Consider the following 24,437-nt stretch of genomic DNA (forward strand, 5'->3'; position numbering starts at 1 on the left):
CTACCTTTGTGCCCATCACATGTTGACAAGTGAAACTGGGCGAAATTAAAAAAAAATCACTCTAAACCTAAAATGTTAGGGAAAAAGATTTTTAAAAAGTAAATAATTGAAATATTTATAGCAAACATCAGATACATTAATTCCTAAACCCTAAATCCCAACTGTTCAGTTGAATTTGGACTAAGCATGGAATAACACAGGATTTTTAGAAATCTGGTTTCTCTAGGAAAACACCAATTTTTTAACTCCCAGTCCAAATCGTTCTGTTACTTTTGTGGTCTGGTTCCTGTGTACAGGTGCCTTAGTATGCTAGATTGTGATTATAAAAAAACTGATGGTCTCTTAGCTTATGATATGCTGCATTGTTTGATTTGCAGGAAACAGCATCCTTCACTCAGCAGCAGACAGTGTCACCAGCGCAGTGCAGAAGGCCAGCCAAGCTCTCAATGAACGTGGAGAAAATTTAGGTCGGGCAGAAGAAAAGACAGCAGAAATGATGAACAGTGCGCAACAGTTTGCGAAACTGCACACAAGGTGAGACTTTTTTTTTTTTTGGTGAGGGGATAGCTGTCGAGGGAGGCTGAAAAGATTAAAACATAAGTCTGATTGATGATGTTAGGGCTAGTGCTCTGCACCAAACAAGAACTGGGTTCAAGAACTGTGCCTATTCCTGGAGGATGGTAGCATATTGCTGTCCTTAGGGCAGAATGCCTGTGGGATTCTGCACGCATTCCTATCAGCTCACCAAATATTTCCCTAAACTTGGTGTTCATTGTTTAGGCTTTGATGTCTGACTCTAATTATCAGTACATTTAGCTGAGTCTCATAGGAGCTGATATTGAAAAAAAGCTGAAAGGTCAATATTCAAATGGTTTGTCTGGATAACTCTGTTACCCAGACAAAACCACAGATTTAAACATTTCTCCCTGCTTTCCAGCTAAATTTTGTCTGGGTAAATCATGATCTGTTCAAAATTTAGCATCTGATTCCAAGCACTCAGGCACAGGACTCAGGACAAACAGGAGGGTTCATTGTAGGAGAAGGTCCATTGATGCAGCTCTCCTTCAGCACACATCTCTGAGAACAGAGGAATTCTGAATCGTGCTCTCTGACCCTGAAGCAGCTGCATGTTAAGGAAATATCTACCTTCCATCTGACACAGTCTCCATGACAGTCTCCGGAGATTCAGCTTTATGCTTCCAGCCACTCTCAGGATATCCCACAGATGTTCAGTCCTCCTCCTGATGTTCTTTGACTCCTTAGCTCAAAAATCCTTGCAGAAAGAATTCCAGAGGCAAACAGCAGTTGCAGTCACTTAGCCCATGAAGAATGTTAAGCAGGCAGCATCAAATGTTTAAATTTTTCTTGGATTGTCCAGTAATCCAACAACTTCCCTCTCCTGTTGCACCAAAGGTCTCTTCATCAAAATTAATCTTCAGACATCAAGGGTTGATATCCTTGCCAAGCACACAGTCAAAGCCAGATGGTCTCTGAAAATGAAGCCTCTCCAGATCATAGGCAGCGCCTAGTTCTGAGGTCCCAAGTGTTTATCTTGAGCATAGAAAGGTGGTCAACTCACAGATTAGCACACCCTTAGAAGTTATCTCCAGTATAATTTGAGTGTGACTCTGCATATTCATGGAGATCCCTGTATGCATCTAAGGAATTCTCATCTGATCTACCTTCAAACTGTTCACCATAGGGAAGGAGCAGGTCTCTACTTGAAGATCTCTTTTTCACAAAATCTGTACAAGAAATGGCCAAGTGCATCCCAATTGATTTGCAGTTTGAATGAGAGTCCACAACCATCCTTTTGGTCTCCTCAAATACCTGAATGTCTTGAAAGATTTTGTGGCAGTGCGTGTCCAACCCATCTATATTATATTATATTTATTATTATTTACAGTTATATGTAAACCGGCATGATGTACCCACGAATGTCGGTATAAAAGTTAATAAATAAATAAAATCTACAATGATGTATGCAGGAGAATATGGGAGACCCAAACTCTGTGCTCCAGATAAATAAGCAGGCATTTCCCTGTGGCTGAAGGATTCAACCAATCCCATCTGTTGCACCAACAGTTGAATCCACTCTTAAGCATTCCAAGAAGCCTAGGACACATTTTTAGTTCCCCCATGAACTGAGAGATTGTTTTGGGAGGAAGCGTTTTCAGAATGCTATGCTGTCATCTCACATAGCATCCTTCCAGACTTGCATGGACCAACTATAACATCTGTTGTTTGTGTAACACTAATTCAGGGTGTTTGCTGATCATTGCTGGGGCCACAGTCAAATACTGGACTAAATTCCAGAGTTTCACAGTCACCAGGCCTTTTGCCCCAGGGTGTGGGTTCTTTCCTAATGGAAGGAAGGTTGTCCTTCAAGACCCAAGACATGTTAGTGGAATCCTTCCCTATGGGTTACTAGCTGCTCTTCGGAACCAGTACACTGAAAAAACAGGCTGGACACTCTGGTGGGTGTTCCAAATTAAAAGTTTACTTTGATATGTCAAAATGATCAATGTCCATGAAGAACTTGTTTCCATACAGGATGTGTCCCACTGTAGAAATGTCCCTCAGACTGGATCCTGAGAGATTCTTACCCTCCAGGGAATGGAGGGATAAGTGTTCCAGGTGGGTGAAAACTTTCCCCAAACAATATCTGAGGTCCAGAGGGTCTCCAGTTGTTCCACAAACCAGTCTCTGTCATGTACCAGGGGTGAAAACTGTATTGGTTGTCTCCAGATGTCTCCTAAACTTCTTACACCTATTCTCCAATCTGCTGCTGGACCTCTCTGGGTGAAAGTGCAAGGCTGACTGAAAATAGTTCTTCACGTTCCTAAACCTCTGGGCAGGAAGGGTAGCTTCAAATCGTCCTGCCCTAATGCGGGAAAAATACTAAAAATAGGATCCTTCACAAAATCAAATTAGGTAAAACTCTCATGTTCTAATGAGGCAAGTCACCACTGTCTCTCCTCTGGCCAGGACTAGGGGTTCTCAGAGACCAAAAGCCAAAATTTCAAAAAGATTTCAGACTGTTCACAAAATCTAGACTTGAGGCAGAACTTTCCAGTTAGGGGGAGTGGAGGCCCAACAAAAAGCAAACTGCCACACCAATCTCTCTATTCTCCTTCCCTTATGCATCCACGAGCTCTCCATTCCAGCAAGCCTCAGTGGTTGTGCTGTTCAGATTGGTATGCCCCCTAACTTTATAACCCCAGGACTGGTCTAAGGCCATTTAGTGAAGACTTAGAGAGCCTCTACATTCTTTCCCTCCCACAAAAAAAAAGAAATATGGAAACTGGACACTTCCACAGATATTTTTTCTAAGAGGAATCTGTTGGGAGTGAAAGAAGAATATGTAGAAGCTGCTGTCTGTTGTGAAGCCAGCTCTTTATAGAGTATGTTTAAGTTCCAGAGAAGTTATGATACTCAAACATGTTGGAAACACGTTCCATATCACTATGCTAGACTGTATTGAGTTACCTACTGAACAGTTTCCATCTACTAGGGCTTCTGTACTGCTCTACATGCTCTTGTACTTGCTTCCTGTTTCTATATGAGATGAGTTGCTGACTGCTTACAGCTTTGTTTTACCTTGTTAATGAAACCAGTGCAGTTTTATTATTGCATAGAGGAAATCCTCCCTGGCTTGCTTTTACTTTAGAAGGAATTCCCTTAACTGGAACAAATCTCTAACAAAGCATAGTTGGACTCTTTATTCTGAAAGACTGAACATGGTATTGAAAAGTGTGAATACTATAGTACTTTTCAGTATATATGGAAATCAGCAGAGAGCAAACATTAAGTTGCCTGGAGATTAAGTATTATGGTAGATAAGTATTGAGTTTGTTTCATCTACTAAAGTGTTGTCAGTGGATTCAGAAAATAACATCTGTTAGTTAACTTCAGTATCTACATTCTATAAGGTATTGTAAGTTTCAAGCTTACAGTATGTGTAAAAAGAAATATATATATATATATAGTTTGGACCTCAAGAGAATCAGTTCATATCATGAAGCACTACCTCACTTGACAGGTCCACTTTTACAATGACAAGACCCAAGTAGATATCCTTGAAGCCAGGTTATACAACACTTCTATGCCATCTTGGAAAGGGGTACAGGGATTCACAGACTATATTCCTCAAAAGGCTCAGGAAGAATTACATTCACTGTTGGTTCAAAGTGAGGAGTGCAAAAAGCATCTTATATGCATGGCAAATGATGCATTTGAAAGTACAACAAGGGACTCTGCAGTGGCTATAGATGGGCACAGATTCTTAAGGCTGCATGCATCTGGCCTCTGAATATGAACATAAAGACTCGCTAGGTTGGGTACTGGTGACAAAGTCAAAGAAGCTGTGGATTTCCTAAAGGACCATCCTTAAACATTTTAGATCCTTTCAAGTATTACCTCCCAGCAAACCTCTACCTTCAGGAAATACTAGACAAGAACCCAGAAAATGCTAAAATGCTGCTGCATAGGGCAAGCCAAATCCTGGAAGCAACACAGCTTCTGCTCCTTCACCCTGCGTAGCCTTCAAACGCTGCTGCTCTTTTCTTCATTGCGCCACCCAGCTCATACTGCTCTGCAGCCTGAATCCTGGGCCTTTCTTCCATCCTTGTGGGTTGATACCAATGCTTCCTGCTCCTGCCAGTCACAGTGACTGGGCCTCCTTCCCATCCCCTCAAGCCCAGGGAACACCACTTCCTTTCCTGCTCACACGGGCAGGAAATAGGAAGCACAATCCCCCATGGTCCTGTGTCTGCTCTGCACCTGATGATCACATCCGAGTAGAGCTGATGGAGAATTAGACATCTGTTTCCAAGTCTGTGGTGCTCTAGGCGGCCACCTAGTCCTTCTTCCTAGTTCTTGGGAAGAAGGGCGAGCCTTGACTGATACCCTTTCTGTGCTACCACTGACAACACTGGATGTTTTTTCTCCTTTAAGGCCCTCCCATCTTACCTTCAAAGTGATCTGCAAACAATTTATCACATAATGCATTAAGTGAAGGAAGGCTCAAGACATTATGGATCTTGACTCAGTCTTATCCAAATAACATCCAGGATTTTTATTACCCATTTCATAATACTATATGTACCGCAATCCATTAGCAATCTAATAATGCACTTACAAAATTTAAAAAAAAAAAAAAAAAAGGAAAATGTAAAAGCCACCTCTGTTGCCGAACATAACAGTTTTACTGGTGTTGCCTTGGAGGATTGTTTTAGTGCATTTGCTTTTGATGAATATGTGAAATTAAGAACAAAAAAGTCCACTGAAAATCATGTTTATACCTAATTCAGGAACTCTAAAGCAGCTGACTGAAAAGATCCAGAGACCATAGTGATATGATATTTATGTAGTGAATCCTGTGAACTACAGAAAGTAAATGCGGCGATGTGCATTGGTATTTTTATTTATTTATTTAAACTTCATATGCATCCTCTATGGACATGAGAGTACCCAAAGCACTGTACAAATGTAACAGTAGCCCCAGGATTGACAGATCTGTATGTAATGTCAGTGGTGCAGTTACCTGGGAATATCTGGACTTTGTAAAGTTAACCTGAACCTTTGCTATGCAGCAGAGTCAGGAGTATGACCAAAATCAAAACATGTGAGATAAACATACAGAAGCTTATAAAGCACATGTGTTTATGTGAAATAATTTATAAAATAAGGTCAGGTGTGTATATGTAGGAGTGGATTGAGTTCAGATGGTATATTTTTATTCATTTATTTAGATTTAGCACATGCCTTATTAATCGGTAGCTCAAAGCAAGTTCCATTCAGCTACAGTAGGTATTTCTCTGTCACAAGAGGTAGAATTATAACAAATGTATATCCAGATCTACCCACTTCCTCTCATACAGAAATACAGTAAAGACTTAATACTTATATCAGAGCCATAGTCAGCCTATGACCAATATGACCTGGGCCACAGGCACATTTGCTCAAGGACACCACCGGCCCACTGCATGAATACCTGATCCACAAGAAGAACATGAGCTCTTTTCACACTCCAGTCTGGTCTGGCAGCGCCTCTTTCTTCTTTCCCTGCAGTTGAACCCTGTGCTCTGCAATTACAACAGGGCTCTGGATCTACGAAGCCCTGTGAGGCTCAACATCAGCTGTTTGTATGTGCAGTTCAAACCGGAGTTATTTCAACCACATGGGGCTCCGTAGAGGCCGAGCCCCATGATTCAAACAGCTGAGATCCTGTTTCAGTCACGAGGCTCAAAGAGGAAAGAGGCACAGTGCAAGGGGCAGACGCAGCCAGCCAGGAAGTTTCTTGGAAATAGGGGAGCAAGATAAAGAAGGACATGGGGATTTTGGGGGTGAAGCAGGAAAAAACAGGTACTAGGTGGGAAGAATGTGGGCTCAGCGATTTGAGTGGAGGGAGATCAGGTGAAGGACTAGGTGGGAGAGCAGGGGAAGAACAGAGCTGTTACTTGGGGATGGGGGAGGGCAAGGGAAGAATGAAACCTGGGAAGAACAGAACTTGTGGGGGGAGAGCAGGGAAAGATGGGAGCTGCCATTTGGGGATGGAGCGAGCAGAGGAAGAAAGGAACGGGCAGGGGAAGAATGGGCCTGTCATTTTGGGATGGGAAAAAGCAGGGAAACAATGGGGATGGGGGGACAGCAGTGGAAGAACAGGGACTGGCAGGGGGAGAATGGGGACTGAAAGGAGGAGAGCAGGAGAAGGATGTTACTTGGAGATTTAGAAGAGCAGGGACTTTTGTATTGGGGGGGAGAGCAAAGAAAGAATGAAGATTTGGGGGAGAACAAGGAAAGAACAGGAATTTGGTGACTGATGGGCAGGGACTTGGCGATTAAGGATAAGTGGGTGTTCAGAAGGGCAGGGAATCTGGAGCTCAGAGTGGGGGATGCAGAGAGCAGACAATACAGAATCTGTCTGCTCTCTGCATCCCCTGCTCTCTGCATCCCCTGCATTTAGTTGTGAGTGGGGGTGTATTAGATGGGCTAGGGAAGGTATGAGTGAGGGTGTGAATGATCTGGAGTACTTACTGGAAAGGAAGTTGGGTTCTGTGAGTGAGTAGGAATGGGACTTGGAAGTTGGTACAAGAGGGGTAATAGGAGGCTAGGTAGGGGTAAGAGACTGAAGAAAGGGGACAGGGAGGGAACGAGTGGCAAGGAAGGAACTGGGGCTGTGAGAAGTTTGGAGGTTGAGGAAGCTGGATGAGGGTGCAGGTACAGAGGGTAGAAATGGACTAGGAAGTGAGTGAAAAATGGAATAGGAGGCTGAGGAAGGCATGAGACAGTGCAATGGGATGGGGTAAGAATGGGAGATGAAAGCTGGTAGGCAAGGGAGGGATGAAAAGAGAGACTAAAGACTGGAGGACTAGCGTGATTAAGAAGAGAGGTGAAATTTAGTTATGAGTGGATAGAAAGGTAGAGAAATGAAAAATGGAGAAAAAAGATGAAAGGGGAAGATCAATGTCAGAGACAGATGCAGGAAAGGAAGAGGAGATGAAAGAAGAAATAGATAATGGAAAGGAGATCCTGAAAAGAACTCAGGAGAAAACCAAAAGAGAGACCAGGACCAAATAAAATGCCCACACAAGAAAAGGTAGAATACCCCCCACTTTATTTTCATTTTTTTTAGAGAGAGGAATATGTTAGCTTTGGGAATGTGCCTTTCTTATCTCTTTGTATTTTGCTCAGTATAGGTGGAAATGCATCTCTGTTTCTGGTTTTCTCTCTCCTGTGTTGCACCTCGCATAGATTCTGGTTTCTTGGGTTTCCATTTCAGTTTTTGTTGGCATGATTCTGTTTCTAATTTGTGGCTCCTTTATTCTGCATTAGGTAAAGGTTGTCCTGTGTTCTGCTTGTGTGACAGCAGTGAAGGACTCTGCTAGCATGTAATGTCTGTGTAGGAATCTATAGATGTATTAATAATTATAAAATCCACAACCCACCCACAGCATATTCTAATATAAAAATTATCTCTATCTTGTTAAGTAGTAGGGGTTGAAAAACGTGTGTGTGCCTTTTAAGCCATAATGTTGTGCCTTTCTCGTCTATTGAATTATAGGAATTGATTATATTAAAATAATTGGGTTCCAGATTTGATTGACGACAAAAGAAACTCTCCACTACTAGGAACATTATGTACCACAAAAACCTGCCAAAAGCACACTCAGAACCTTTATAGCAAACCTGGTAAACTAGCACAACACTCGACTCACATAGCAAGAAACTCAACTATGAAAGAGCCATACTACAAATATTACTAGAGACTCTAGAAACCATTGTGCGCCACTTAGATTTTTTTTTTATCACAAGCAGTATATCCAATTGAATATGTAAATAAATAACGAATCAGTTGAGTAAAGGGTAAAGGTCACATCCATACACACTTATGCCTACTTATAATGATAAACTAATAGTGTTATGTATTAAGTTAAAAAAAAAACATTGAGAGTGTCTCCAAGCTCATTTTTTTGTACAGGGCAAGGGCGCACTTTTATACTTGGCTATAGGTGCCAAATTGCTTGGCTACAACTCTTACTTATACTATATATAGGCTTCATACACGAATACCGTTGTCTAGCACTCATTGCTTTTAAAACAGTAAAACTGTTTTAATCAGTATTTCCCTGTCCCCAAAGGGCTTATGATCTAGGGGCTTATTTATTAAAGGTTTTCCCTAAAGGGCTTATTTACTAAAGGTTTTCTTCCATTGTGTGTCTATAAGAAAAATGCTTTTTTAAATAGGGTCCTAAGGGCCGGATTTTAAAAAGGTTATGCGCATAACCGGTCTTACGTGCGCCGGGCCTATTTTAAAAAGGCCCGGCGATGCACATAAAGCCCAGGACGGGTAAGTCCCGGGGCTTGCAAAAAGGGACAGGGAGGAGGTGGGCGGGGGCGGTCCAGGGATGGGGTCAGAGGCTCCAGGCACAGCGGCCATTTGCCACTGTGCTTGTGATCGCGCCCCGGCACTTGGCCCAACTTCAACCCCAGGGCTGAAGTAAGTTTAGCGACAAAAAAGAACTAAAAAAAGGTAGGGGGGAAAGGCGGGAGAGGTAAGGGAAGGGAAGGTGGGGTGGGGGTGTAGGGAATGGGGGAAGGCAGCACGGCTCGGAGTGGGCTCGGCGCGCACAAGGTGTGTGCACCCCCCTTGCACGCGCCGACCCCAGATTTTATAACACGCGCGGGCCTGCACACGCATGTTTTAAAATCAGGCGTACATGTGTGCGTGCCAGGTAGTGCGTATACATGTACGCCTGCGCGCAACCTTTTAAAATCTACCCCTAAGTTTGTAAATGAGGCAAAGGAGGGTGAAGTGATTTGCCCAAGACTACCAGGAGCAGCAGTAGGATTTGAACCCTAATATACCTGGTTCTTAGCCTATTGCTCTAACTTCTAGGCCAGGGGTGCTCAAACTAATCCTATGTGCCTCCCCCCCCCCCCCAAGCCAGTTGGGTTTTCAGGATACCCCTGATGAATATGCTTGAGAAATATTTTGCTATCACAGGAGGTACTGCATGCAAATAAATCTCATGCACAGTCATTAGGAATATCCTGAAAACCCGACTGGCTGGGTGGGTAGGGGCCGAAGGACTGGTTTGAGCACCCCTGTTCTAGGCTACTCCTCTGCTTGGGACAGGAGGGTGTTCCATTTTTTATAGATAAGTACCTCAATGGGGCTGGCCTGGTAACCCTGCACCACCATGCAGCAGGATTTGAACTCTGCTCAGGTCTTCTGCTGCTTGGGTTGGCCAGAGCTGGGGTTGCTGTAGAAGCAGTGACACAGCCCCATGGCCATTGAAGGATGATTATAGAGTAGCAACTGGTTATCACCACTGCATTGTAATCAAGAGATGGTGATACCTAGTGGTTGGATGCAGGACCCATGATTGCAAGGTTCTAGAAGCAGCCCTGCCTTATGGCCATCTGGCTGGTCACCATCACTGCAGTAAGTTGGGAGGGGATATTAAGTAGGGGTAAAATATGTCATCTTCATGGGGTGGCCCATTCCTTCCTTAGTAAGCCCTGTACTATTTTCTCTTTCTCTAGGATGCAAGCAGAGTTGGCAGCTTCTCTTATTTATTATGAAGATAATTTATTTCATTTAACCAACAAAATGCATGGATTGTTTTTCTGCTTTTCCATTGCGTCCCAGTGGCAGATTGATGCAGTTGTACCCTATATTCCCAGATCATCGCTGCAAAAAGATTTTTAGCGTTAGCAGATATCCTGTGCAGTGGAGGAGTAGCCTAGTGGTTAGAGCAACAGGCTACAAACCAGGAAAACCAAAGTTGAAATCCCATTGCTGCTCCTTGTGACTTTGGTACTGTAGGGAAATATCTACAGTCATTAGGAATATCCTGAAAACCTGACTGGCTGGGGGTGCCTCCTAGGACCAGTTGGAGCACCCCTTTTTTAGGCTACTCCTCTGCCTATGATAGGAGGGTGTTCCATTTTTGATAAGTACCTCAATAGGGTTGGCCTGGTAGCCCAGCACCACTGTGCAGCAGGATCTGAACCCAGCTCAGGTCTTCTACTTCTTGGATCGGCCTGATCTGGGGATTCCTACAGTGCCTGAATGTAATCCACTTTGAAGTTTCAAAAAGTGTAATAAAAAGTAATAAATACATCCTCTAAGTGTTACCACTACCTCCCGCCCAGCTTTTCTAATGCATTTGGAGATGAGCTGACTCTTACACATTGTTCCCAGCTGTTGGGTTTCAGCCCATACTTGAGCTTGCTATATTCTATTGTGTTTCAGAGGCCTAAAGGACTTATTCTCTGGTTTCTTTCTTCTTTTCCAGCTTGCCATGAAACACAAATGCTGAGCCACTACCTCGCTCACGGAGACTTTCCCCAGAGGAGCTGAAGACTGTGTCTGGTTTTAGCTGTCTTTTTGTAGACAATCCAGTGTTCGTCTGCATTTTTTAAAACTCTGAAATCAGTGGAGATAAGATTTTAATTCCAGTTGTGGGAAATATGTCCTTAATGCTCAACTTGCTTACTCATGTCACAGTGGTTGCAGCCTGTCTGTTTTAATTCTATTTTATTTTATTAAATTGGGGTAGCGTGGGAATCAACAATAACAAAATCTGTGGGCCCTGATAGAACTAAATAAAACTGGGAAAACCCTATTGGTCTTTCTGGCACTAGTCAGAATGGAGTTTTAATTCAGGTGGGTGAGAAAGTGCTCTTAAATTCTTAGATTATGCTGCAGAATCAGTGTTAAGAAGTGCCACATTGAGTCACACTAGTGCTTCATCAAGCTTAGCATCCTGTCTCTGACAGTGGCCAATCCAGGCCACTTGAAGTACCCAGAAAATCCTTATGGGAGATCTGTTGCCTGGCTAACAACTGCTAATGAAGCTGTCCTCCAAAACCTCCGGAACCTTTTATTTAAACCCAGCCTTAACCACATTCACTTATGCCATGTGCGCAGATAACCTATGCTCTGGGTGCAGTTGTTGAGGGATGTCATCACACCTTGGCTGCAGCTTTCTGTCATGTACCAGTAAAGTCACAACATCCTATCAATGTGGCACCCCCTAGAGTGCAGTGCTACAGCAGCAATAAGGGAGCAATCGTGAATACTCCCCATTGGGTGCAGAGTATCTGGGCTATTTATTTTATTTATCCTTGTGCCTGATGTCCTACCTTTTCCTTTTGTACCTACAGGATAGGTTAAAAAATCAAAATAATTATTAATTCTGCATATATCAGCCCTCTCTGTCCCTACACTTCCCTAAAACTGACACTAAAATTATTCAACCCAGAAAAAAAAAAAAAACAACAACCTTCCTATTTAGCTTGTATGCATTGCTGCAAGTCTCAAAGGGAAACCATTCAATTTATTTCTACTGGAAAATGAGCAGGTTGCACATTGGGCACTTTAAAGGCAACTGTATACTTTGTGCCTGCTATTGGTGCTGATGGCCAAGAAGGGGCAAAATGCCACAAGTACTTTTGGAAATCCCATGTAAGTGTGCTATTTTCCTGTCCTGCCCTTAAATACAACCATAGGAACACCTCTTATTAATGCAGTAAAAGTTTGCCCACTATGGCAGCCCCACACATACTTTTACCTGTACTCCAGGAGAGCCATTTTATCCAAATACCTATTTACCTCCTGGGGTGTCTCTTATACACATTTTAGAAAAACTTATAATTGAACATTTCATACATATTTCCACTGGGGGAAAAAAAAAAAGCTTCTAATGGGAGAAGGGTCTGTATTGCCTACTTTCTCTCACTTCTATCCAGACTAAGGTATTTGCCATATTTGTAGCATTTATGAAATCCCCTCACTAAGCACTATCTGAAGCTTCCTCTGCTGTCACTATCTGCCAATCAATTAACAAATACTGTAATATGGGAAAAGAGCAGTGGTTGAAGTTGTGCTGCTTTTGCCGGAAGTGGGAGTGGTGAATAAAGATTGAAAATGTGATTGTAAACTTTATTCTGAGAAAAAAAAGAGTGCTCTAGATAAAGTGGCATTTCTTCCCTGCCATTACCAGTGTACATGAGATTAGGGGAGGAGAAGCAAATAAAGATATAGAGGATGAGGGAGAGAGACTGGGGGGGAGGGGGGAGAAGCAAGGGTTTGTGTGTCTTCACTCAAGCAAGCAGGATCCAGGATTTTTCTTACCCATTTCATAACAGTGTATATCACAATCTCTTGGTAGTTTAATAGTGAACTTACAAAATAGATGGTTAAAGAATAAGAAAATTAAAAAAAAAAATCTTTCACTGAACATGGAAGTTGTACTGATGTTGCCCTGGTGTATTTTTTTTTAATGCATTTGCTGTTGACAGATTTGTGACATTAAAAACAAAGCACACTGAAAGCTATCCTTTCATATCTGATTCAGGAGCTCTACTGCAGCTGCTCAAAAGGTCCAGAGAGCATAAGCTTAGTGATATGATATTTATGCAGTGGAACCTATGTATTGCAGACAGCAAATGGGATGATGTGCACTGACCTGAATGTTTTCTAGCGGGATTGGGGGCGGGGGTGATTTGAACCTAAAGTCAATGGTGCAGTTACTTGGGAACATTTGAACTTTATAAAGTTAACCTGCACCCCTGTTATGGAGCAGAATGAGAAATATAATCTAAATCAAAGCTTAAGAGATATACAGGTGTGCAGAAGCCTCTTAATCCCATGCAAAATTTGAAGCTTTTAATGCGTGGGTTTATTGTGGAATCATCAAGGGGATGTGGTTGCGATGGAGAGGGTACAGAGAAGGGCTACCAGGGTGATAAGGGGAATGGAACACTCCCCTATGAGGAAAGACTAAAGAGGTTAGGACTTTTCAGCTTGGAGAAGAGACGACTGAGGGGGATATGATAGAGGTGTTTAAAATCATGAGAGGTCTAGAACGGGTAGATGTGAATCGGTTATTTACTCTTTCGGATATAGAAAGACTAGGGGCACTCCATGAAGTTAGCATGGGGCACATTTAAAACTAATCGGAGAAAGTTCTTTTTTACTCAACGCACAATTAAACTCTGGAATTTGTTGCCAGAGATGTGGTTCGTGCAGTTAGTATAGCTGTGTTTAAAAAAGGATTGGATAAGTTCTTGGAGGAGAATCCATTACCTGCTATTAAGTTCACTTAGAGAATAGCCACTGCCATTAGCAATGGTTACATGGAATAGACTTAGTTTTTGGGTACTTGCCAGGTTCTTATGGCCTGGATTGGCCACTGTTGGAAACAGGATGCTGGGCTTGATGGACCCTTGGTCTGACCCAGTATGGCATTTTCTTATGTTTTTATGTTCTTATCACATATAGAAATTTCAATGCAAAGCAGTCCCTCTGAAACCTTCATTATCTCATCTGTTTGTTAGTATAGGCAGGTTTCATACTTACTACTGCAATCAATCCCATCACTGTAGGGCAGATTCCTGCTGGCAAATGGGTGACTTTAGGGGAGAAGCAATTTTCAGAGTGTCCGCTTTGGGGCAAAGTACATGGGTGTCACCTGCAGTCCTTTGCATTAGTTTTCAAAGAGAAAGTATGCATGTGCTTTTCCTTTGAGACTTGCCCTGGGTACAAAGTGCCTGTGAATTTTTGCTGATGTTTTTTGTGAGGGTAGATTTTCAATGGAAAATAATGCACACACATATGATAATCTATTTGCACTTTTTTTTCTAATCCCACCCAAAATATACCCTTGGGAACACCTCCCCTAAATGCAGCTAAAATTGCGTGTGCTGTGAATCACTGCTCATGCTTTTAGCTGTATTGAAGGAGGGCATGTATAAATTATTTACCCCTGTATATGGCTTTGAAAATCATCCTCTAACTGATTCAGCTTTAGAAGATTCTGAATGGCAACCCTCCTGTGGAAGTGAGGAAGAAAGAAAATGTTGGTTGGAAAATAAATAAAATAAAAATCACCCATAGTTTTATGATAATCAATTCAGCCTTTGAAGGAGCATTAACATCAGCTCAGAAAGCAGTTACCACAGACTTGTGCAAAGTAGAATTTTTTTTCCACCTGGTAGTTTTCTCATGCTTGTTTGAGTCTGTTGGAATCAAGGCTGGGATCCTGGTGTCTTGAGCTTTCATTTGCAACTAGCAGCAGTGTGGAATCCAATTGCATGTCAGTCACAATTCTACCTATATAAACATAGAAATGACGGCAGAAGAAGACCAAACGGTCCATCCAGTCTGCCCAGCAAGCTTTCACTTTTTTTTTTTCCCCCCATACTTATCTGTTACTCTTGTCCCTTATAAGTGACTTTTTTTGTTCTATTTCCCTTCCACCCCCGCCAATGACCTATTTCCCTTCCACCCCCGCCATCAATGTAGTTAGCAGTGCTGGAGCTGCATCTAAGTGAAGTATCTAGCTAATTGGTTAGGGGTATCAACCTCTTTTCCTCTGGCACTGGCCTATCTTCAAACCTAGGAACTTTTGAGTTCTGTTTACCATGAGATTTCTCAAGATTAGCGGGGGGAGGGAGAAGAGCGGGTACAGTGACCCAACACACGTTCTCTCTTCCCTTCCCCAAAAAACAGGCATTCTTTACCACGGGCCCCTGCAATCCTCGTACACAGGGCCAGTACAAAGGTTTGTCGTGCCTTAGACAGACCAATGTTACACCCACCCTGAGGTGAAAGTGCCCCTCTTACAATGGTAGATATTTATTTAATTAATTGTATTTATATCCCGCGCCCTCCAAAGTTCGGGGCAGGTTACAACAGAACATAAATAAAATTAATAAAACACATCAAATAAAGTAAAAATATAGATAAATAACAATGTAACTAAAAATAAGATAAAATAGGTTGTTGACAAATGAAATTAAGAAAAATAAGAATGGCAAATTAAAAATTAAAGGATTAAAAAAATTAAAAATTTAAATCTAAAAACTATAGTACAATTAAAAAGAAAATAAAACTAATTGAAGTAAGTTATTGAGTACATAGGTCAGGGAAAGCATGTAGAAACAGATGGTGGTGTTTAAGGGCTTTTTTAAAGACTTGTCACTAATAAAGCGTAAATCTGGAAGGATGGTGTTCCATAAAATAGGGCCTGATATAGAGAAGGCTCGTTCTCTGGTAGAGACCAATCTAGTAGTTTTCCATGAAGGGATTTGTAGGAGTAATTTATTTTTTGACCTAAGATTTCTGGAGGGTGTGTAAATATGTAAGGATGCGGAAAACCAGGTAGTATTATTACTGTAGATGAGACTATGAATGATTGGTAATGTTTTGTATTGAATACGCCATTTTATAGGGAGCCAATGAAGTTTGTGTAGGGTGGGGTTTATGTGGTCAAAAATACTTTATTGGAAAGAAGTCTGGCAGCTGAATTTTGAATGAGTTGAAGTGGTCTAATGGTGCATTGTGGGAGATCTAGAAAGAGGGAGTTGCAATAGTCCAGGCTAGTGAGAATGAGGGATTGGAGAATGGTATGAAAGTAAGTCTGGTCCAAAATGGGTTTGATATGCTTTAGTAATCTGATTTTATGGAAGGATGATTTCTGCAGAGTTTTGATATATGTGGTTAAGTTTAGTTTAGAGTCTAGTGTGATGCCTAAGTTACGTACTTCTTTTACAATATTGATGGTACAGTTGTCTTGTTGAATATAGGTAGGAATGTCATTGAAGGGAGAGGTGCCTAAGATAAGAATTTCTGTCTTGGTTAGGTTTAAGCTTTTTTTGTGCGTTAACCATCTCTTTACCGTTGATGGGCATAATTCCAGAAATTTGAGTGTATCAGTCCAGTTCTGTTTAGTAGGAAAATAGAATTGAATGCTGTCCGCGTAAATTGTGTATATCACACCTAGAGTGGATAGGAGTTGGCAAATAGGGGTTAAGTATATGTTAAATAAAATGGCGGAGAGCGATGATCCTTGTGGGACTCCTGTATTTACTGTGAAGAAAGTGAAGTGTGTGTTATTAACAAAGATTTGTTGAGATCTGTTTGTTAGGTAGGAAGAAAACCAGTTATGGACTGTACCTGAAATTCCAATGTTAGAAGTGTGTTGAGGTTTATTGTATCGAAGGCCGTGGATAGATCTAGAAATACAGAAATGTATGCAGTTCCTGAATCTGAACCTCGAAGGATGACATCAGTACTAGAGAGTAATAACATTTTAGTGCTGTGGTTTGGTCAGAATCCAAATTGATACTGGTCTAAGATGGAATGTTCATTGAAAAATGATGTGAATTGTTTTAGTACTACTGATTCTATTATTTTGGCAAGGAAGGGCAGGAGGAAATTGGATGGAAGTCTGAGAAGTCAGGATTATTGGTGATTTTCTTTGGGATCGGAGTGACTGCAGTGGTTTTTAGGGATTCTGGTAAGTGACCTGTGATGACTATGGGGAGTGCGATATGTTCTTTGACTGTTTTGAATAGGGAAAATGGACCCGGTGAACAAGGGTGAGTTGAGGGTTTCAGTTTAGAAATTATTTGTAGAATTTCAGTACTTGCTACTGTGTCAAAGGTATTCCACAATTGGACAGTTGAGCATTTGTGTGATAGTAGTTGGCGGAAATGTGGAGACTATTTTTTGAGATGACAAATTTACCAAATGCATTACATAATTCATTTGGGAATCGATTTTTGGGTATCTAGTGAGTTTATTATTCTGTTTAGTGATGATTTTATGATGTTAAATAAGATTTTTGGGTTATTCTTTGATTCGTTTGGTGAAGTATTCTTTTTTTTAATTATTTACAACTGTACAGTAAGAAGTTCTTCATTGTATAAGGATAGTGTGTGTGAATTTTTTCTTTTTTCCATTTTGTTTCTAACACACGTAATTTACGTTTTTGGAGGAGCAAAGGATATGAAACCCAAGGTGCAATATTGGATCTAGTTGGTAGATGTTTGTGCAATGGTGCAGTCTTTTCTATAGTATAGTATATAGAGAGTCATGTTCTCCCTCTTATAGTTCTCTCTCTGGAGATTTTATGGTCCTGCCTGGAGTCCCAGTAATTTATTTAAATTTCCAGAGTCTCTGGGCTAAATCCGGAGAGTTCCCAGGTATGCCTATCATCATCAGGAAAAAGAGGAACTCTGTACCCTGTGCTGAAAGCCAAGCTACTGGTTAACCCCACAGAACTTTTATTACTGTTGTTTTTTTTAACTCCATTTTTACCTGAAATTATACATTATTAATAGCAAGTGCCTGACTGCCCCATAATAACTTATGAAGTGTTCCTTTAACACGGAGTGAGACATTTAACAGTGGTCTGACATACATTTACCAAATTTAACTAAAATCATGTTGAATAGAAGTTTTGTGAACATCTATATTGATAGTTGGTGATCAATATTGATCGATTTTGAAAGGATGTGTCTGGTTAAGTTTGGAACTTAGCCAGAGAATCCCCTAGTTTTGAATTTCCTGCATTGCCAAGAAAAATAAATTTAAAAAAGGCAATGTGGAAGTGTTCCTGGTGGGGCCTAAATATGGCCAGGTAAGTCTGGACATGATGGGGAGGAGGAGGGGGTAGGGCTAAAGTTAGCTTGGTATACTTAACCTGGCTAATTTTCACAAAATATAGTCAGTGGGAGTGGGACTTAACCAGTTAAGTTTCCCGCTGAATAGCTATATCAGCTGAGTAAGTTTACCAAGCTAACTTCCCGCTACCCACGCTGCTATATATTGCCCTCTTGAAAAAAAAGCAAAATGAACAAAAATGAAAAGTGTGACACTGCTAATTCACTAAAGAGAGATATATCGGTTTACATTCAGGTACTGATTTCCAGTGCACAGCAGTTCCCCTTTAATATGATGTTATTGGCCATGCATAGGCTTTGTATTGGATGCTTTGCACCAGAGTTAAATGCAGCCATCTACTTTTTTCGCCAGCATACTTTTCACTGATCAGTTGTCACTGTTTGGAATACAAACAGTAGTAATAACATATAAAGAAGGTGGTATTCCTTCATTCCTAATTCTGTGTCCATGAATGGGAAAAAAACAAGAAAAGGCTGAGATGAAGCAAAGATCACATGAATGTGGTTTTAATAATAAGAATAACAGAATTTTATGATACTTTCCCAGGGCCGGATTTAGGCAAAAGCAACATAGGTATGTGGCTAGGCCGCCACATTCTGAAGGCACCTGAAAAGAAAAACTCCCCCCCCCCCCCCCCCCAGATTTCCAGTGGAAAATCCCCCTACCCTGAGTTCTCTGCCTATATGCACTATAATTTTAATCATAAACAGTTTTTATTAAGTTTCACCAAACAATCCTGCCCTGTTCTTTCCACAACTTTCATGCTGTTTTTGAAGTGTGAGAAAAGCTGCATTGCAGGATAGCCATTTTTCTCCAATGCATTTAATGCTTACACATGGGAGCAATTTCATACTTTTGATACTGTTTACTGGCTACCTTTGCACCAATTAACAAAGCAGAAGTATGCACATACTTTTTTTTTTTTAATTATTGCCCCAGGAAATGTAGCTGCAGAGGTTTGTGTCTATTTATTCTGCGGGTACTTTTTCCTATGGAAGTAACATACATGTAGATGACATTTTCATATCTGTGCTATTTCTCTCCTTTGACCTAAACACCCTCTGGACTTCCTCCAGACAATATGGCTAAAAGTGCATATGCCATTCTACAATGTGCATTTTACACGTATTGAGGGTGGGCAATTTTCAAACAGCCTGTTTCCATAGGCAAAATGCTTAGAAAATTGCCTTCCCCGTGCAAGTTGTCACATTGGCTTATTTCTGAACAAGTCTGAGAGAGACTACTACTAATTTGTGTTTCTATAGCACTACTCGATATACATAGTACTATATCCCATATGCTGATCAGCAAAAATCAAAGCAAGGCTTGGTGCTGTTTCCATAGCTGCCTCTGTTCTAGTGTCTAACAGTGATCTTTATTCTTTTTTAAGCGGGGCCACTTTGGCAAAGAAAAACCTTAGGCACCGGTGAGGGTCCTCTTTCAGTGATGTAGCTGGCCTGTGGAGGGCCCCCTCTGATTATGCAAACAGCCTGGCTGCTCTGGTAAACTCAGAAACTGGTGTAACTAAAACTTTATTGTATATTTCACTCATTCCTGTTTTCCCTCCACATGCTTGCTCTCCTTCAGCCCATCTCACCCCCCTATACACATACACACACTTCTCCCAGCTTGAGTCCCCCAGCATATTGTCTTCCCCAATGCATACCCTCCCTCAACCCCCTTCCATTAGGAGAAAAGAGTCAAGGAGCTGTCACTAGCCCCCAGATCTTACAATGAAAAACACTGGTCAAATGTGTGTCTTGATCTGTAGCGGCACCATCATCAATGTAGGGAAATTCAGAAGAAACCTTTGGTATGACTCAGAGGCCAGATAAGACATTTTGCTGTATTGTAACTATATGTTAATGGGCAGGTCATAAAAAAAAGTGTTCCTTTCCATTTTGTGTACCTTGGATAGCATCTATTACAAAGCTTTTTTATTCCTGGTATCTCCTGCTTTGATGCTATGTTTCAACAATTTTCTAAATTGACCTGGCCTCCTTTTGTCTGCAAGGCTTTGTTGGTAAATGTCTCCCTTTGATGAAATCTTTCTTTAGTCAGAAAATTCTTTTAGGGCAGGGAGCTGTTATTCCTTTCACTAGTAGCAGCCTAGAGGATTTTGTTTGTTGTGTCTAGGATATTGCTCTTTTTTTGTAGACTGGCCAGAATTTATCATTTATCAATGTCCTCTGTGGGGAAGAACCAGACTGTAAATTCAACTGAACATTTCTCAACTCTTTACAATTTAAGGTTCTCATTGTAGTTCCTAGGCTGAATTTTCTCACATTAGGTAATGAAGTCCTGATATCTAGTTACATTTTATTCATGATCAGATTTGATCGCATGCTACCCAGGATTACTGTAATAGTCCTGCACCATATCCCATTTTAGCCCTCTTAGATAACAATACAAAATCATCTTGCTTCAGATTCCTTCAGAAATCACTGTTTGGAAAGAGAAGGGAAAAAGTACTAGAAAAATGGTTAATCAATTTACAAGTACCTTGCTGGTAAAAAAAAAAAAAAAAAAAAGTGCTAAGAAACAAATGAGGAATTTGTGAAGAACAAATTGTCATTTTCAGTATGACAAAGTAGCAGGCCCTTTAGATACTGCAGCAAGCAGTACATGCAGTATATCTTGATTTCATTTAGGGATTTGATTCACATAATATACCTGCAAACAAAATATGATTTAGACTGAGCATACTACTTGTAGTATACAGGAAGAAAGGAAAGTGGTATGGCCTGAGGGTGATAGGAAACCCTTAGGTTTAGAAAAAAAAAAATGAATGTGATACTGGTAAAAGCATGACTGTCCATAAGGTGAGAGCAGGCTGAAGGCCTGAGTGACATAAAGGATGGGCCAGAGTTACAGAACCATTCTTCTGAGGCTAGATAAAGGAGGGGTGAAAAACCAAGCCGGAAGGAAGGAAGGAGTCTGTTTCAAAATGTTAAAGGCAGAAGCCCCATTAAAGGGCAAGATGCCATGAGGTAAAAGCAGTCAAAAGATAACTGGGACTTCAGCTGTGCAGCAGCAGAAAAAAAAGTGCTGTTAGCCTTGTGTTTACTCTAGCAGAGGGAGGGGGAAACTTGTAAGAGACTGAGTTGGCAGCAGTGCTTGAACAAGAAAAGCTGCTGAATTTTGTGTGCTTATTAGAGATGTGAATCGTGTGATCGATCGTCTTAACGATCGATTTTGGCTGGGGGGGGGGGGAGGGAATCGGATTGTCACGATTTTGTTTTGTTTTTTAAATCGTGTAAATCGGGGGAGGGCGGGAAACCAGCACACTAAAACAACCCTAAAACCCACCCCGACCCTTTAAAATAAATCCCCCACCCTCCTGAACCCCCCCCAAAATGTCTTAAATTACCTGGGGTCCAGTGGAGGGGTCCCAGTGTGATCTTCCACTCTTGGGCCACGGGTGCATTAATAGAAATGGCGCCGGCGCTACCTTTGCCTGACAGGGCAAAGGTAGCGCCGGCGCCATTTTGGTTCCTGTCCCCCGACGTCACGAGCGCAGGAGATCGCTCCCGGACCCCCACTGGACCCCCAGGGACTTTTGGCCAGCTTGGGGGGGCCTCCTGACCCCCATAAGACTTGCCAAAAGTCCAGCGGGGGTTCAGGAGCGACCTCCTGCACTCGAATCGTATTGCAAAATGGCGTAATTGTTTGCACAGTGTATGAAAGACATAAATAAATATTTGATTCCTGCACCAGGACTCAGCTCTTTAAGGTGGATGGGAATGGCATGGTTGTAGCATTCAGTCTAAGAAGGATGCAGAGTCTCCACTAGTCATTCATTAGTGATACCTAACAGCCAGATTAATGGGACAACGAGTCCATAAAGTCAAGCTGTATTCTGAAGGGAGTGTAGCTACATGACATCTGGGTAAGGACCATTGCTGTGATGACTAGCCTGAGGAAGAATATGAAATAGATGAAAATATCCCAGCTAGTTTCTAATGGGCAACCATGAAAATCCCCTGAACACAGCACGCATAAAGACGAGGACATAGACACATGCCCTACAGGACAAATAAGTTACTATAGTTCCGGGCCATGCTAAAGAGGATTTAAATTTTTTTTTTTTTGTAATTGAAAATGTTTATTGGCTAACACCAAATATAGTGTACAATACACACTAATCAGATACAATAACATGAAAAAAATATGCAGCCAAAATTGTTTTCAAGTTTATTTCAATCCCCCCCCAACCCCCCAATGCAAAATAAATTAAGCAACACAATTGAAGTAATACAAGATACAAAAGAAATAAAGTCAATAAGATCAAGAGATCAAAACAACAAAGAAAGATGGTACTCTTTCCTGGGGAAGTCAAATACCAAGTTATTGAAGAAATATTGAGAGTAGAGGGAAACACCCCCACTATAAGATGTCACTATGAAAGATATCATAACTGCAATGAGATGAATGAAAAAGCCCAGTCTGTCAGGTATCTTGATTTTGGTTTGCATACCAAGTTATAAATGGGCCCCAAGTTGTCTCAAAGATCATATTTCAAAGCCATGAGATTTACTAGACCAGTGGTTCTCAACCTTTTTTCTGTCGGGACACACCTGACAGATAGTTCTCGCATGCGTGACACACTGAACACATGACCATCATAGGACTAAATGTAAAAGTACAGTTTGCATCCACAGGAACTCCCCTGACTCACAATTATGGATGTAAAGCAGAATTATGACATTTCCTGTACAACTCACCGTACAAAATGATATTCTGGTTCTAGTGTCATCTCAATAACAGCAACGCAAACTCCTACTACCAGGCTCAATAGCCCTACTTATGAAAAGACAGCAATTTATCACCAATGCATGTCCTCTTGAGAAAATACAACAAATAAGACTGATACAAATGCTTACATGTTAGTAAAATACCTCACCTCAGTCATATACAGAGAACCGACCTAACATACTCCCATGATCTGTAATAATGCACATAAACTAATCCACACACACTTACACCTGTATTATGGAATGCACTCAAACAGGAGCAACTCTATCTATGAAAAGCCACACTACAAATATTAAATCAAGCCATAAATGCCAATCACTTCCTGTTAGGAAAACAGAAATAGACAAGCAGCTATCGATCCCAACACAGAAATAATTGTATAACTATACTAATAAGCAGAATAAATGTTTCTCAACATCTATGAACAGAATAATATCCAACAATTAAAAACTCATAAAAATCATTTAAAATTCTCCAAACACCAATAAAATATTTCAAAACAGCAGACACATCACATAATATTCAGTAATTAAAATGGCAGTCAATCAAGAAAAACAAACTTTAAAAGCCACCTTTACTAACCCCCTCCAGCAACTCTCCTACTCCTCTTCAATGCAGGCCAGTAGCACACACCAGAAGCAGTAGTGGCTGAAGCTCTGTACTCATGGTCCTCTTCCTTAGGGCCCACAACCAGTCTCTCTGTCTCTCTCACACACATATACCAGTCACACCCTCATAACCAGTTTCACACACCAATCATCTCCCGACCAGCCTTTCTCTTACACACACATCAGTCACCTTCCTGAAAAGTCTCTCTCTCTCATGCGCACACACACACACACACACACACACAGAGGCTTCCCACTCCCATGTTCTATCTTACATATATAGGCTTCTCACTCCCATGTTGTGTCTCACACACACCCAGGTTTCTCACTCCTATGCTAGCTCTCTCCACATGCACAGGCTTCTCATTCCCATAATCACTTTTGTTCTCTCACACACACATACAAGTCACACTCACATACCAGTTTCTGTCTCACACACCAATCATCTCCTGACCAGTCTTTCTCTTACACACAGACACACCAGTCACCTTCCCAAACAGTCTCTCTCTCATGCACACACACACAGGTTTCCCACTCCCATGTTCTATCTTACATGTACAGGCTTCTCACTCCCATGCTGTGTCTCACACACACCCAGGTTTCTCACTCTTATGCTAGCTCTCTCCATATGCACAGGCCTCTCATTCCTATAATCACTTTCTCTGTCTCACACATACATACTCCAGTTATCTCCCTGACCAGTCACTTCCATTGTCTGTCCTATATACACACATCACCTCTCTGACCAGTTTCTCTCAATCGCACACATGCTTGTCTCACACACTTACATAGATGATCTCAATGAAATGCTCTCACTTACACACAGGCTCTCAATCAGTTAGCACATACACACTCCCCCCCACCCCCCCCCCCCCCCCCCCCCCAAGCACAAATGGTTAGCTGCAGCAGCTTCCTCCTCTAACCTCGCAGGCCAAGAAAGAAGAATCCTATCGGCCAAGGGAGGCTATTCTGCTGTCTCCCTGTGCCGATTTCTAGCTGCTTCTGATTTTGCTCTGGGGCCCATGCTACTGCTCGGAGCTAATGCTGCCGCCGCTACTTTTTCGTGCAGCATGGCTCTTTCTTCTTCCTGC

At 41.5% G+C, this 24,437-nt stretch overlaps 1 long non-coding RNA gene across 1 annotated transcript; it reads left to right on the forward strand.

Moving 5' to 3' along the window:
- The first annotated feature begins 352 nt into the window (after nt 1–352).
- Nucleotides 353–12,765, forward strand: LOC115090210. The gene is made up of 2 exons (XR_003856342.1): nt 353–534; nt 10,806–12,765. It is a non-coding gene; the product is annotated as an uncharacterized LOC115090210 (long non-coding RNA).
- The last annotated feature ends 11,672 nt before the right edge of the window (nt 12,766–24,437 follow it).

The sequence above is a fragment of the Rhinatrema bivittatum genome, chromosome 4 (genome assembly GCF_901001135.1).
Source record: "Rhinatrema bivittatum chromosome 4, aRhiBiv1.1, whole genome shotgun sequence".
In the NCBI taxonomy this organism is placed as follows: Eukaryota; Metazoa; Chordata; class Amphibia; order Gymnophiona; family Rhinatrematidae; genus Rhinatrema; species Rhinatrema bivittatum.